The sequence below is a fragment of the Xenopus laevis genome, chromosome 4L, assembly GCF_017654675.1.
Source record: "Xenopus laevis strain J_2021 chromosome 4L, Xenopus_laevis_v10.1, whole genome shotgun sequence".
In the NCBI taxonomy this organism is placed as follows: Eukaryota; Metazoa; Chordata; class Amphibia; order Anura; family Pipidae; genus Xenopus; species Xenopus laevis.
Window position 1 is genome coordinate 1 of NC_054377.1, and position 14,625 is coordinate 14,625.

A 14,625-nucleotide genomic window follows, 5' to 3' on the forward strand; every position below is an offset into this window, starting at 1 on the left:
TAGGGTTAGGGGTTGGCTGTTAGGGTTGGCTATTAGGGTTAGGGTTGGCCTGTTTAGGGTTGGCTATTAGGGTTAGGGTTGGCTTATTAGGGTTAGGGTTGGCTATTAGGGTTAGGCAATTGGCTATTAGGGTTAGGGTTGGCTATTAGGGTTAGGGTTAAGCTATTAGGGTTAGGGTTGGCTATTAGGGTTAGGGTTTGGCTATTAGGGTTGGCTATTTAAGGGTAAGGGTTGGCTGTTTAGGGTTGGCTATTAGGGGTTAGGGTTGGCTATTCAGGGTTAGGGTTGGCTTATTAGGGTTAGGGTTGGCATATTAGGGTTAGGATTGGCTATTAGGGTTAGGGTTGGCTATTAGGGTTAGGGTTAGCTATTAGGGTTAGGTTGGCCTATTAGGGTTAGGGTTGGCGTTAGGGTTGGGCTGTTAAGGGGATGATGATCATGTATCTAGCGGAAGTTATCGGTGCGGCTATTAGGGTTAGGGGTTGGCTGTTAGTGGTTGGACTATTAGGGTTAGGGTTGGCTGTTATGGTTGGCTATCTGAAGGGTTGACGGGTATAGGAGCGTATCCCTAGTATGATATGCGGTATATGATTGTCTGCTAGTAGGGCTCTCGGCTGATTGAGTGTTCACGGTGCGCTTGTGCAGGCCTATTGAGGTCGTAACATGGGCAGAGTGCTGGAGCTATTAGGGCTCTAGGCGGTGGCTATCAGGGTTAGGGGTTGGCTGTTAGGGTTGGAGCTGTTAGGGTTGGCTGTTAGGGTTACGGGGTTGGCCTGGTTAGGGTTAGGGTTGGCTGTTAGGGTTGGCTATTAGGGTTAGTGGTTGGCTGTTAGGGTTGGCTATTAGGGTTAGGGTTGGCTATTAGGCGTTGGCTGATTAGGGTAAGGGTTGGCTATTAGGGTTAGGGTTGGCTGTTAGCTGATGGTTGGCTATTAGGTTAGGGGTTGGCTATTAGGGTTAGGGTTGCTATTAGGGTTAGGGTTGGCCTATGTAGGGTTAGGGATTTGCTATTAGGGTTAGGGTTGGCTATTAGGGTTAGGGTTAGCTTTAGGGTTAGGGTTGGCTATTAGGGGTTAGGGTTGGCTGATCAGGGTTTGGCTGTTAGGGATGGCTGTTAGTGGTTAGGGTTGGCTATAGGGTTGGCTATTAGGGTTAGGGTTGGCTGTTAGGGTTGGCTAATTAGGGTTAGGTTGGCTTTAGGTGGTGGCTATTAGGGTTTAGGGTTGGCTATTAGGGTTGGCTATTGGGTTAGGATTGGCTATTAGGGTTAGGGTTGGCTGTTAGGGTTGGCTGTTAGGGTTGGGCTATTAAGTTAGCGTTGGCTTATTAAGGGTTAGCTATTAGGGTTTAGGGTTGCTATTAAGGGTTAGGGTTGGCTGTTAGGGTTAGGGTTGGCCTATTAGGGTTAGGATTGGCTATTAGGGTTAGGGTTGGCTATTAGGGTTAGGGTTAGGCTATTAAGGGTTAGGGCGTTGCGCTGTTAGGGTTTAGGGTTGGCTATTAGGGTTTGGCTGTTAGGGTTAGGGTTGGCTGTTAGGGTTAGGGTTGGCTGTTAGGGTTGGTTATTAGGGTTAGGTATTAGGATTAGGGTTGGATATTAGGGTTAGGTTTAGGGATTTAGGGTTGGATAATTAGGGTTAGATATTAGGGTTGGCTATTAGGGTTGGCTATTTAGGGTTGCTATTAGGGTTGGCTATTAGGTTAGGGTGGCTGTTAGGGTTAGGGTATTGGCTGTTAGGTTTGGCTATTAGGGTTAGGGTTGCTGTTAGCGGTTAGGGTTGGCTGTTAGGGTTTAGGGTTGGCTGTTAGGGTTTAAGGGTTTGGCTGTTTAGGGTTAGGGTTGGCCTGTTAGGGTTGGCTATTAGGGTTAGGGTTTGGCTTATTAGGGTTAGGGTTGGCTATTAGGGTTAGGGTTGCTATTAGGGTTAGGGTTGGCTGTTAGTGGTAAAGATTGCTATTAGGGTTAGGGTTGGCTATTAGGGTTAGCTATTTAGGGTTAGGGTTGGCTTTGTTAGGGTTTAGGGGTTGGCTGTTAGGGTTGGGCTATAGGGGTTAGGGTTGGCTATTAGGGTTTGGCTATTAGGGTTAGGGTTGGCTATTAGAGGTTGGCTATTAGGGTTAAGGATTGGGCTATTAAGGGTTAAGGGTTTGGCTGTTAGGTTAGGGTTGGCTTGTTAGGGTTGCCCCTATCTTAGGGTTGGGTTGGCTATTAAGGGTTAGGGTTGGCTGTTAGGGTTAGGGTTGGCTGTTAGGGTTGGCTATTAAGGGTTAGGATTGGCTATTAGGGTTAGGGTTGGCTATTAGGGTTAGGGTTGGCTATTAGGGTTAGGGTTAGCTATTAGGGTTTAGGGTTGCTATTTAGGGTTTGGCTATTAAGGGTTAGGGTTTGGCTGGTTAGGGTTGGGCTGTTAGGGTTGGCTGTTAAGGGTTTGGCTGTTTAGGGTTAGGGTTGGCCTGTTAGGGTTAGGGTTGGGCTGTTAGGGTTATGGGGTTGGCTGTTAGGGTTGGCTGTTAGGGTGATGGCTGTAGGGTTGGCTATTAAGGCGTAAGGGATTGGCTTTAGGGGTTAGGGTTTGGCTGTTAGGGTTGGCTATTAGGGTAAGGGTTGGCTATTAAGGGTTAGGGTTTGGCTATTAGGTTAGCGGTTGGCTATTAGGGTTAGGGTTGGGCTGTTAGGGTTAGGGTTGGCTGTTAGGGTTAGGGTTGGGATGTTAGGGTTGGCTGTTTAGGGTTAAGGTTGGCTGTTAGGGTTGGCTATATAGGGTTAGGGTTGGGCTGTTTAGGGTTAGGGTGTGGCTTGTTAGGGTTGGCTATTAGGGTAGCGTTGGCTATTAGGGTTGGCTATTAGGGTTAGGGTTGCTATTAGGGTTGGCTATTAGGGTTAGGAATTGGCTATTAGGGTTAGGGTTGGCTATTAGGGGTTGGCTGTTAGGGTTAGGGTTGGCTGTTTTAGGGTTAGGGTTGGCGTGTTAGGGTTGGCTGTTAGGTTAGGGTTGGCTAATTAGGGTTTGGCTTGTTAGGGTTAGGGTGGCTGTTAGGGTTAGGGTTTGGCCTGTTAGGGTTGGCTATTAGGGTTAGGGTTGGCTATTAAGGGTAGGTTGGGGCTATTAAGGGTTGGCTATTAGGGTTGGCTATTAGGGTTAGGGTTGGCTATTAGGGTTAAGGATTGGCTATTAGGGTTAGTGGTTAGCTATTAGGGTTAGGTTGGCGTTAGGGTTTGGGCTATTAGGGTTAGCTATTAGGGTTTTGGCTGAATTAGGGTAGGGTTTGGCTATTAGGGTTGTCTATTAGGGTTAGGGTTTCTATATAGGGTTAGGGTTGTCTATAGGTTAGGGTTGGCTATTTAGGGTAGGAGTTGGCTATTAGGGTTAGCTATTTAGGGTTTACAGCTAATAGGGTTAGGGTTGGGGCTATTAGGGTTAGGGTTCGGAATAGGTATTAGTTGAGTTAGAGATTAGGGTTAGGGTTTTTTGGGTGTTAGGGTTGGGTGTTAGGGTTTGTTGTTAGGTGTTAGCGTATTGGGTTGTTTGGGGGTTAGGGTTAGGTATTAGGGTTGGGTATGTAGGTTTTAGGATAGGTATTAGGGTTAGGGATTAGGGGTTAAATTGGGGGTTCAAGTGTTGGGGGTTAGGGGTGGTATTAGGAGTTAGGGTTGGGGATTTGGGTTAGTTAGTTAGGGTTGAGGTGGTTATTAGGGTTAGTTAATTAGGGTAGGGGTTGGTTATTAGGGTTATTTATTAGTGGTAGGGGTTGATATTAGGGTTTAGGTATTAGGGTTGGGTATTAGGGTTAGGGATAGGTATTAGGGTTAGGGATTAGGGTAAATTTGGGGGTTTAAGTTTGGGGTTTAGTGGTTAGGCTATTAGGATTAGGGTTGGATATTAGGGTTAGGTATTAGGATTAGGTTGGATATTGGGTTAGGTATTAGGGTTGGCTATTAGGGTTTGGCTTTAGGGTTAGGGTTGGCTATTAGGGTTAGCTATTAGGGTTAGGGTTGGCTTTAGGGTTAGCTTATTAGGGTTAGGGTTGGCTATTAGGGGGTTAGGTATTAGGGTCTGGCTATTAGGGTTTGGCTAATTAGGGTTACGGGTTGGCTATTAGGGTTAGGGTTGCTATTGGGGTTAGGGTTGGCTATTAGGGTTGGCTAATTAGGGTTAGGGTTGGCTATTAGGGTTGGCTATAGGGGTTAGCCTTATTAGGGTTGGCTATTAGGGTTGGCTATTAGGGTTAGGGTTGGCTATTAGGGTTAGGGTTGGCTATTAGGGTTGCCTATTAAGGGTTAGGGTTGCTATTAGGGTTAGCTATTAGGGTTAGGGTTGGCTATTAGGTTAGGTGTTAGGGTTGGGATAGGTATTAGGGTTAGAGATTAGGGTTTAGGTTTGGGTGTTAGAGGGTTGGGGTGTTAGGGTTTTGTTGTTAAGGTGTTAAGGATCTATTAGGGTTAAGTTTTGGGGGGTTAGGGTTAGGTATACGGTATAGGGTTAGGGATTAGGGTTAAGTTTTGGGGGTTAAGTTTGGGGGTTTGAAGTTTGGGGGTTAGGGTTGGGTATTAGGGTTAGGGTTGGGTATATTGGTTAGTTAAATTAGGGTTGAGGTTGGTTATTAGGGTTAGTTATTAGGGTACCGGGGTTGGTTATTAGGGTTAGTTATTAGGGTAGGGGTTGGATATTAGGGTTAGGTATTAGGGTAGGGGGTTGGTTATTAGGGTTAGGTATTAGGGTAGGGGTTGGTTATTAGGGTTAGGTATTATGGGATTTAAGGGCTGGATATTAGGGTTAGGTATTAGGATTAGGGTTGGGATACTTAAGGGTTAGGTATTAAGGATTAGGTTGATATTTAGGGTTGGCTATTAGGGTTAGGGTCTGGCTAATTAGGGATAGGGTTGGCTATTAGGGTTAGGCTATAGGGTAGGGTTGGCTATTAGGGTTAGATATTAGGGTTAGGGGTTGGCTATTAGGTTAGCATATTAGGGTTAGAGTTGGCTATTGAGGGTTAGGGTTGGCTATTAGCGTTAGGGTTGGCTATTGGGTTGGGGTTGGCTGTTTGGGTTGGCTATTGAGGTTAGGGTTGGCTATTAGGGTTAGGGTTTGGCGATTTAGGGTTGGCTGTTAGGGTTAGGGTTGGCTATTAGGGTTGGCTGTTAGGGTTAGGGTTGGCTATTAGGGTTGGCGGTTAGGGTTGGGTTGGCTATTAGGGTTAGGGTTGGCTGTTTGGGTTGGCTATTAGGGTTAGGGTTGGCTATTAGGGTTAGGGTTGGCGATTAGGGTTGGCTATTAGGGTTAGGGTTGGCTGTTAGGGTTGGCTGTTAGGGTTAGGGTTGGCTGTTAGGGTTGGCTATTAGGGTTAGGGTTGGCTGTTTGGGTTGGCTATTAGGGTTAGGGTTGGCGATTAGGGTTGGCTGTTAGGGTTAGGGTTGGCTATTAGGGTTGGCTGTTAGGGTTAGGGTTGGCTATTAGGGTTAGGGTTGGCTGTTAGGGTTGGCTATTAGGGTTAGGGTTGGCTGTTAGGGTTGGCTATTAGGGTTGGCTATTAGGGTTAGGGTTGGCTATTAGGGTTGGTATTTTAGGGTTGGGGTTGGCTATTAGGGTTAGGGTTGGCTATTAGGGTTAGGGTTGATTATTAGGGTTGGCTGTTAGGGTTGGGTTGGCTATTAGGGTTGGCTGTTAGGGTTAGGGTTGGCTATTAGGGTTAGGGTTGGCTATTAGGGTTGGCTGTTAGGGTTAGGGTTGGCTATTAGGGTTAGGGTTGGCTGTTAGGGTTGGCTGTTAGGGTTAGGGTTGGCTATTAGGGTTAGGGTTGGCTGTTAGGGTTGGCTATTAGGGTTAGGGTTGGCTGTTTGGGTTGGCTATTAGGGTTAGGGTTGGCTATTAGGGTTAGGGTTGGCGATTAGGGTTGGCTGTTAGGGTTAGGGTTGGCTATTAGGGTTGGCTGTTAGGGTTAGGGTTGGCTATTAGGGTTGGCGGTTAGGGTTAGGGTTGGCTATTAGGGTTAGGGTTGGCTGTTAGGGTTGGCTATTAGGGTTAGGGTTGGCTGTTAGGGTTGGCTATTAGGGTTGGCTATTAGGGTTAGGGTTGGCTATTAGGGTTGGCTATTAGGGTTAGGGTTGGCTATTAGGGTTAGGGTTGGCTATTAGGGTTAGGGTTGGCTGTTAGGGTTGGCTATTAGGGTTGGGGTTGGCTATTAGGGTTAGGGTTGGCTATTAGGGTTAGGGTTGGCTGTTAGGGTTGGCTATTAGTGTTAGGGTTGGCTATTAGGGTTGGCTATTAGGGTTAGGGTTGGCTGTTAGGGTTGGCTATTAGGGTTAGGGTTGGCTATTAGGGTTAGGGTTGATTATTAGGGTTGGCTGTTAGGGTTAGGGTTAGGGTTGGCTGTTAGGGTTGGCTGTTAGGGATAGGGTTGGCTATTAGGGTTAGGGTTGGCTGTTAGGGTTGGCTATTAGGGTTAGGGTTGGCTATTAGTGTTAGGGTTGGCTATTAGGGTTGGCTATTAGGATTAGGGTTGGCTATTAGGGTTAGGGTTGGCTATTAGGGTTGGGGTTGGCTATTAGGTTTAGGGTTGGCTATTAGGGTTAGGGTTGGCTATTAGGGTTAGGGTTGATTATTAGGGTTGGCTGTTAGGGTTAGGGTTGGCTATTAGGGTTGGCGGTTAGGGTTAGGGTTGGCTATTAGGATTGGCTATTAGGGTTAGGGTTGGCTATTAGGGTTAGGGTTGGCTGTTAGGGTTGGCTATTAGGGTTAGGGTTTGGCCTGTTAGGGGTTGGCTATTAAGGGTTGGCTATTAGGTTGGGTTGGCTATTAGGGTTGGCTATTAGGGTTGGGGTTGGCTATTAGGGTTAGGGTTGGCTATTAGGGTTAGGGTTGATTATTAGGGTTGGCCTGTTTTAGGGTTTAGGGTTGGCTATTAGGGTTGGCTGTTTAGGGTTAGGGTTGGCTATTAGGGTTAGGGTTGGGCTATTAGGGTTGGCCTGTTAGGGTTAGGGTTGGCTATTAGGGTTAGGAGTTGGCTGTTAGGAGTTGGCTGTTAGAGGTTAGGGTTGGCTATTAAGGGTTAGGGTTGGCTGTAGGGTAGGCTATTAGGGTTAGGGTTGGCTGTTTGGGTTGGCTATTAGGGTTAGGGTTGGCTATTAGGGTTAGGGTTGGCGATTAGGGTTGGCTGTTAGGGTTAGGGTTGGCTGTTTGGGTTGGCTATTAGGGTTAGGGTTGGCTATTAGGGTTAGGGTTGGCGATTAGGGTTGGCTGTTAGGGTTAGGGTTGGCTATTAGGGTTGGCTGTTAGGGTTAGGGTTGGCTATTAGGGTTGGCGGTTAGGGTTAGGGTTGGCTATTAGGGTTAGGGTTGGCTGTTAGGGTTGGCTATTAGGGTTAGGGTTGGCTATTAGGGTTAGGGTTGGCTGTTAGGGTTGGCTATTAGGGTTGGCTATTAGGGTTAGGGTTGGCTATTTAGGGTTGGGGTTGGCTGTTAGGGTTGGCCTATTAGGGTTGGCTATTAGGGTTAGGGTTGGCTATTAGGGTTGGCGTTGGCTATTAGGGTTAGGGTTTGGCTGTTAGGGTTGGCTATTAGGGTTGGGGTTGGCTATTAGGGTTAGGGTTGGCTATTAGGGTTAGGGTTGGCTGTTAGGGTTGGCTATTAGTGTTAGGGTTGGCTATTAGGGTTGGCTATTAGGGTTAGGGTTGGCTGTTAGGGTTGGCTATTAGGGTTAGGGTTTGGCTATTAGGGTTAGGGTTGGCTGTTAGGGTTGGCTATTAGTGTTAGGGTTGGCTATTAGGGTTGGCTATTAGGGTTAGGTGTTGGCTATCAGGGTTAGGGTTGGCTGTTAGGGTTGGCTATTAGGGTTAGGGTTGGCTGTTAGGGTTAGGGTTGGCTGTTAGGGTTAGGGTTGGCTATTCGGGTTTAGGGTTGGCTATTAGGGTTGGCTATTAGGGTTAGGGTTGGCTATTAGGGTTAGGGTTGATTATTAGGGTTGGCTGTTAGGGTTAGGGTTGGCTATTAGGGTTAGGGTTGGCTGTTAGGGTTGGCTATTAGGGTTAGGGTTGGCTGTTAGGGTTGGCTGTTAGGGTTAGGGTTGGCTATTAGGGTTAGGGTTGGCTATTAGGGTTGGCTGTTAGGGTTAGGGTTGGCTATTAGGGTTAGGGTTGGCTGTTAGGGTTGGCTGTTAGGGTTAGGGTTGGCTATTAGGGTTAGGGTTGGCTGTTAGGGTTGGCTATTAGGGTTAGGGTTGGCTGTTTGGGTTGGCTATTAGGGTTAGGGTTGGCTATTAGGGTTAGGGTTGGCGATTAGGGTTGGCTGTTAGGGTTAGGGTTGGCTATTAGGGTTGGCTGTTAGGGTTAGGGTTGGCTATTAGGGTTAGGGTTGGCTATTAGGGTTAGTGTATTCGGGTTAGAGTTTGGGATTAGGGTTGGCTCTTACTGGTTGGTATTAGGCTTAGGGGTGGGTGTTAGGGTAGATTATCAGGATTGGGTATTAGGGTTGGGCATTAGGACTAGGTATTAGGGTTGGGTGTTAGGGTTTTAGGGTAAGGGTTGGGTATTAGGTTTAGGTATTAGGGTTGGGGTTGCCTATTAGGGTTTGGTATTACGGTTAGGTATTAGGGTTGGTTATTAGGGTTAATGTTATGTATTAGGGTTGGTTATTAGGGTTAGGGTTGGGTATTAGGGTTGCCTATTCGGGTTTGTTATTAGGGTTGGGGAGTAGGGTTGGATATTAGGGTTAGGGTTGGGTATTAGGATTGGGTATTAGGGTAAGTGTATTAGGGTTAGGGTTGGCTATTAGGGTTAGGTATTAGGGTTGGGTATAAGGGTTTGTGTATTTGGGTTGGGGATTAGGGTTGGGTATGAGGGTTAGGGTTGGTATTACGGTTAGGGTTGGGGAGTAGGGTTAGTGTATTAGGGTTAGTGTATTAGGGTTGGGGATTAGGGTTAGGTATTAGGGTTACGGTTAGGTAATAGGGTTATGTAATAAAGTTAGGGTTGGGTGTTAGGGTTAGTGTATTAGGGTTGGGGATTAGGGTTAGGGGTGGTTATAAAGTTTAGGTGTTAGGGTGTTAGGATTGGGTATTAGGATTGTGTATTAGGGTTAGGGGTGGGTGTTAGGGTAGGTTATCAGGATTGGGTATTAGGATTGGTTATCAGGGTTAGGTATTAGGGTTAGGGTATTAGGGATTAATGTTAGGTATTAGGGTGGGGTATTAGGGTTAGGTATTAGGGATAGGGTTGGCTATTAGGGTTTGGTATTAGGGTTGGGTATTAGGGTTAGTGTATTAGGGTTGGCTTTTACGGGTTGGTATTAGGGTTAGGGTTCGGGAGTAGGATTGGGTATTAGGGAATTAAGGTTAGGTATTAGGGGTATGGTTGTGGATTAGGTATAAGGGTTAGGGTTGGGAGAGTATGAAAAATCGCGGGTAAGAACCAACTGTTAAACCATGCTATAATACACACACAACCGTAACCAATAACTTTATGCGGAGTAAAGTTCAAGTGTTAATACAACAAAAGGATATAGTAGAGTGACAATGGGGGTGACAAACATCTATCTGATAATGTACGGCAATGCCATAATACCACCATAATATTGGGTGCCCAGAACAAAAAACATTATTATTACCACAGTAGAGTACAGGGAGTGGGAGGCATCAGTAAATATATATATAGTGAATAAAGTGACGCTCCCTCGTTGTAAAATATAAAGATAATTATAAGTATCCGGGCCAACTATTCATGACGCGAAATTGCTTACGCGATAAAAACAGAGGCCCAAGGCCGAGTGTTTTTATACAGGTCGATGGAACTCAAAGTTAACTTCTATATCCTCAAATATTTTACAACTGGGTGTACTTGTATTTATTATAATACAACAAATTTCAGTGGAGTAAATATGATGAACAGATAATGACCGAAAGAAGCCTCCACCAAGTCTCTAATAACTGAAGACACTCAGACAACAAAAGACTGATTATATAACTCTAAACTTCATAAAATTTATAAAGGATTATTACTTTCAATTTTTTACAAGAGAAAAGTGATTCGCATCGTGGACCTTTTGGAGTTGTACTCTTATAAAGCCCCTTCATAAATAATTGACTGTAGTTTCAAGTAATAATTATAAGGTAGTTTGGTATGTTAATATTTGAATGTGTAATAATCCCACAAATAGCTAATACATAGGGGTGAGCACACTGTAATTTTGCAACCAAGAGCCATGAAAATCAGCTGCCAAAATCTTAATCGACTACTGACGATAGATTTTAATAATATGGGGTTGTGTAACCGTACAACTCTTTGAGTTGCAACTTTAAGTAAATGACAGAGTAAACAAGCGAAACAAGTATCGTGTGATTTTCACATTCCTAACTATTTATTCAGTTTAGTATGATTATTTTATTTTAGCAGTCTCTTCATGAATTGGCAATCTTTTCAATCTAAGTCTGGTGACTAGGGTCAATTGTAAAGCTCCACCAAGCGAGCAACCATCAATGCAACATGGTTTAAATAAGAAACTCAAGAAAATATTGAGCTAGTTGAAGAAGAACGAGAGACTCGTGAAATATACTTAAAAAGAAAGGTAATACAAAACACAGAAATAAGTGTAGCCTACAGACATTTGTTCTTTAGATGGAGTCAGCCAGGCACCATTGGAAAGCTGAAAAGAGTAAGATATTTTTAAAAAATGTAAAATATAAAGGATCAGCGTCCACAGTTAAAAAATTTGCGTTCTGTGTCCCTCGAAAATTTTCTAAAACGTTAGTGGTACGCGGAGAAGGCTGCTCTTTAAAAGCACTGGCTGTTTAATTCTCAATAAAAGACTGCTGATAAGTAAATGTTTATTCCCACTTGATAATTGCACTACCCTCACTTTAAGTCAATAATGGGAGAATCTATTTATATAGTTGGCGGTTTAATTTATGGATTGATTGGAATCCCCTTCTTAGGAGCCAGCGACTTATCTTAAGAATTTACTATTATATATTTAAAATTGCATTTTCATTAACTTTTAAATAGAGAAGACAAGGCAAATTCCAGAAATATTGAATATTTTAATCATAAGAAATTAATATAGCTAACACAGTATATTAGGAAGGGAACTAAACAGTTTCCTGAATGATAGTTGATATATCGTATGGCCCAGACATACCTGTCCAGGCGGCATTGTCAGATCCAGTGAGGGTGCACGGCCCTTGGTGTGATCACAAACCCCCGTCACGGTTTTTGCCATTGAACTTAATGGTCCATATAATAATGGCAGCTTCTATTATGATGGGATTGCTTGTGAGCAGTTGTGCAGTACTCAACAAGAGGGTCTCCCACTGCCAAACCATCCACGGTCTTTCGACTCCTTTAGGAAGGCTCTGGGTGCTGCAACCCAGCCAGTAACACACAAAGCCATAAAATACTCATCCCCTACAACTCACAGGTGCAGGACTGAGAACATCGACTTGTTCGCAGTTGCCACTTGTTATATGATCTTCATTTCCTGAAAAACACAAATAAAGCAAGATAGAGTAATTTGATTCTCTTCTGCGAGGTAGACTCTAAAACATCGGCAGTGAAAATACTGTAAAAAAAAAAAAAAAAAGAAAACACAAGTGATAATATAACAAATAAGAGTCACTAATTATGTTGAGAGTGATTTTGATTAATTCAAAGAAGAAAAGTTACAGATTGGAAAGCTTCAAAATGACCGTAAGATTATGTATTTTTGTGTATACAAGAATCCGCTAACTTATTTTTTGTCCTAGATACGACACCGCAACTCATTGCATTAATAAAATATAAAAAATCTCTTTGTGAGAATTTAGGTTTCCAGCTGGTTTGGAATGCTTTGTGCTACACATGTTAAATCATTGAGAGAGGATTAGAGATCACAATACGATTAAAGCAGGTACCAATTTTGATTAAGCGTTAAACCTAAAAGCATAATCAACGATAGAAATGAACATAACCTCCTTATAATTTATTTCTCACGAATCCACAATCGATCCTTATGTATATTTTAGAGTTGGGGTTGGTTGGTGTGTGCTATAATAAATGCTAGATGTCTACATCATTAGATCCAGATCACCTCTAAAAAAATCTAACATAATTTTATTGGTATTATAAGTTTTTAAAATTTTTAAATATCCTACCAAAAAGTCTCAAAGTCCGTAAGTGAATTTTGTGGAAAACATATCTCCAAATAAAATTTTCAAATTAACCTACAATATCAAATAACAAGATTTTCCTGAGAAAACATATTAGAACTCCACATGTATGGGTTGCACCTAAGAAGTGGGCCTCTAAATGTCCTCCAAAAACAGGGCATACAGAAGGGTCAGTTCTAGCTGAAAAGTTGGGCAGCACTCTATGTGCACACCTTGCAGTTCTTTAGTTTAAACATCCGCCTTACCCCCACAAATAATATTGCTTAATAAGATGCACACTCTGTAAGCACTATTTCAAGGGACGCTATCCTTGCTTTTCCAACGATGGAGATTGTGGGATGCAGTCTCCGTAGCAAGTTTTGAGTTTTGACCAAAAGAAAGAAAAAGTTACAACAGTTATATTTCTCACCCAAAATTGCCCTAACCGGAAAGAAAAAAAAAACATGCTAAGTATCATCTCTACAACTTCTTCCAAACTAAAAATTATTACTCTGGCAATGTATGGGTGCACTAAAGACGCAATCCTCACCCAAAAACCCAAAAATCTAGGGTCAAATACACATAGAGCAATTTCAGCTGGAAAAAGCTGGGGCTGCGCTCTAGTGATGCACAACCTTGCGTTTTTATCAGTCTAAACACCCTCCACCCTTACCTTGATGGAAATAACCCTCCCAAGCAAACTATATATATTGCTTGAAAGTGCACAACTGCAGGGTTTAATATATGAATATATTAAATAAAACCCATCCTTGCTTTCCTAATTGCAGAATCTTCTTGGTCGCAGTTCTCCGGTAGGAGCTTGCCATGCTGGGGTGGCACACCTAAAGACGCGGCCGTGTCTTCCGCACCAAACCACTCCCCAAAACAGGGCTCAATATACACAAAGTGCGCCGCTCAAACATTGGAAACTGCAAATGGCTCGTAGAATTGAGCCAAGTTTTGGGACGCATTGTGGTAGTCAAGTCAGACTTTAAAGAGTGGACCCATGACAATCGTGGCCATCATTATAGTTGCATCAAAAAGATAGTGCTCTCCCATGGACATATGCTATGGGTGCACCTAAGACGCGGCCTCCCAAACCTCCAAACAGGGTCAACTCAAAAAACAAGAGAGCAAAAATTTCAGAACTGGAAGCTTGAGGTACGTGAGTGCTGCAGGTGGCACACCTTGGCAGTTCTTCAGTCTAAACACCCTACAGGTGCAAGAGGTGACATGCACTCACCCCTTACCTGTGGAAATACGCCCACAAAACTATATATTCGACCTTGAAAAGTGCACACCTGTACGCTATTCAGCTTTCCTACATGCAAGATCCTTTGGGCGCAGATTCTGCCGTAAGACGTTTTTGGTATTTTTTGATACCTAAAATAAGAATGAAGAAAAGTTCCACAAGATAATTTCTCAGCGCCAGACAATTGCCATGTAAACAATAAAACACTAAGCTTGCTAACGAAATACAATCCTAAACCGTTCTCTTAACAACAAAATGATACCGTGACGCAGGCTCTCTTGCATGTTATATGCGGTGACCAAATTAAAATATGCGGCCCCTTTAAACACCCCGAAAACAGGGTCAAAATACACAAGAAGCACATGTTTTTTCCAGCTGAGAAGCCTTGGGCTGTGGTGTACAGGTTGCATCACCCTTCGCAAGTCTCTTACCCCATCCTAAAAACAGCGCAACTTTCTCCCTTTTAACATTTGGAAAAATACTCCCAAAAACCTATATATTGTTGAAAGTGCACACCTGCAGCTATTTTAGCCGGCACCATCCTTGCTTCTACATGCACGAGTCTGTGGCAGCAGATTCTAACGCATTAAGCAAACTGCATGTGTGGAGTATGCACCTAAAGACGCAGCCCTCCAAACACCCCAAAAAGGAGTCAAGATTAGCCAAGAGCATTATAACGCATGGAATAGGCTTTGGGCACGAACGCTCAGACAGTGGGACACCTTTGGCAGTTTCTGAAGTCAAACTCACCACCTAACACTGTTGAAATATATCAACCAAAGACAACTAATATTATTAGCAGTGAAAGTAATCACTGCAGCTATTCGTGGCAGCATTCCTGCTTTCCTACAGTGCACTCTGCGCGGGCACGAGCTTCTCTGATAGAACTGGCATCTATGGGATGAACATGAAAGATGCGGCCTTCCAATACAGGATTGCCTAGGCCCCAAAACAGGGTCAATAACAACAAGAGCAATATAGTCTGGAAAGTCTTAGTGTTGCGTCATCCAATGGGTTGCACAACATTGGCAGTTCTTCAGCTCTAAACATCCCTTGATCTGTGAAATATAACACTCAAAACTATAATATTTGTGTGAAGTGGAACACACCTTGAAGCTGAAACTTCAGGCGGGCACCATCCGGCCTTTGCTTTCCTAGCATGTCGCTAGATGGGTTAGGCAGATCTATCCTGAAGATAAGCTAGCCACTGTATGGGTGCATGCTAGATAAGCTAGTCTGTCTATCCAAACTCCCCAAAAACAC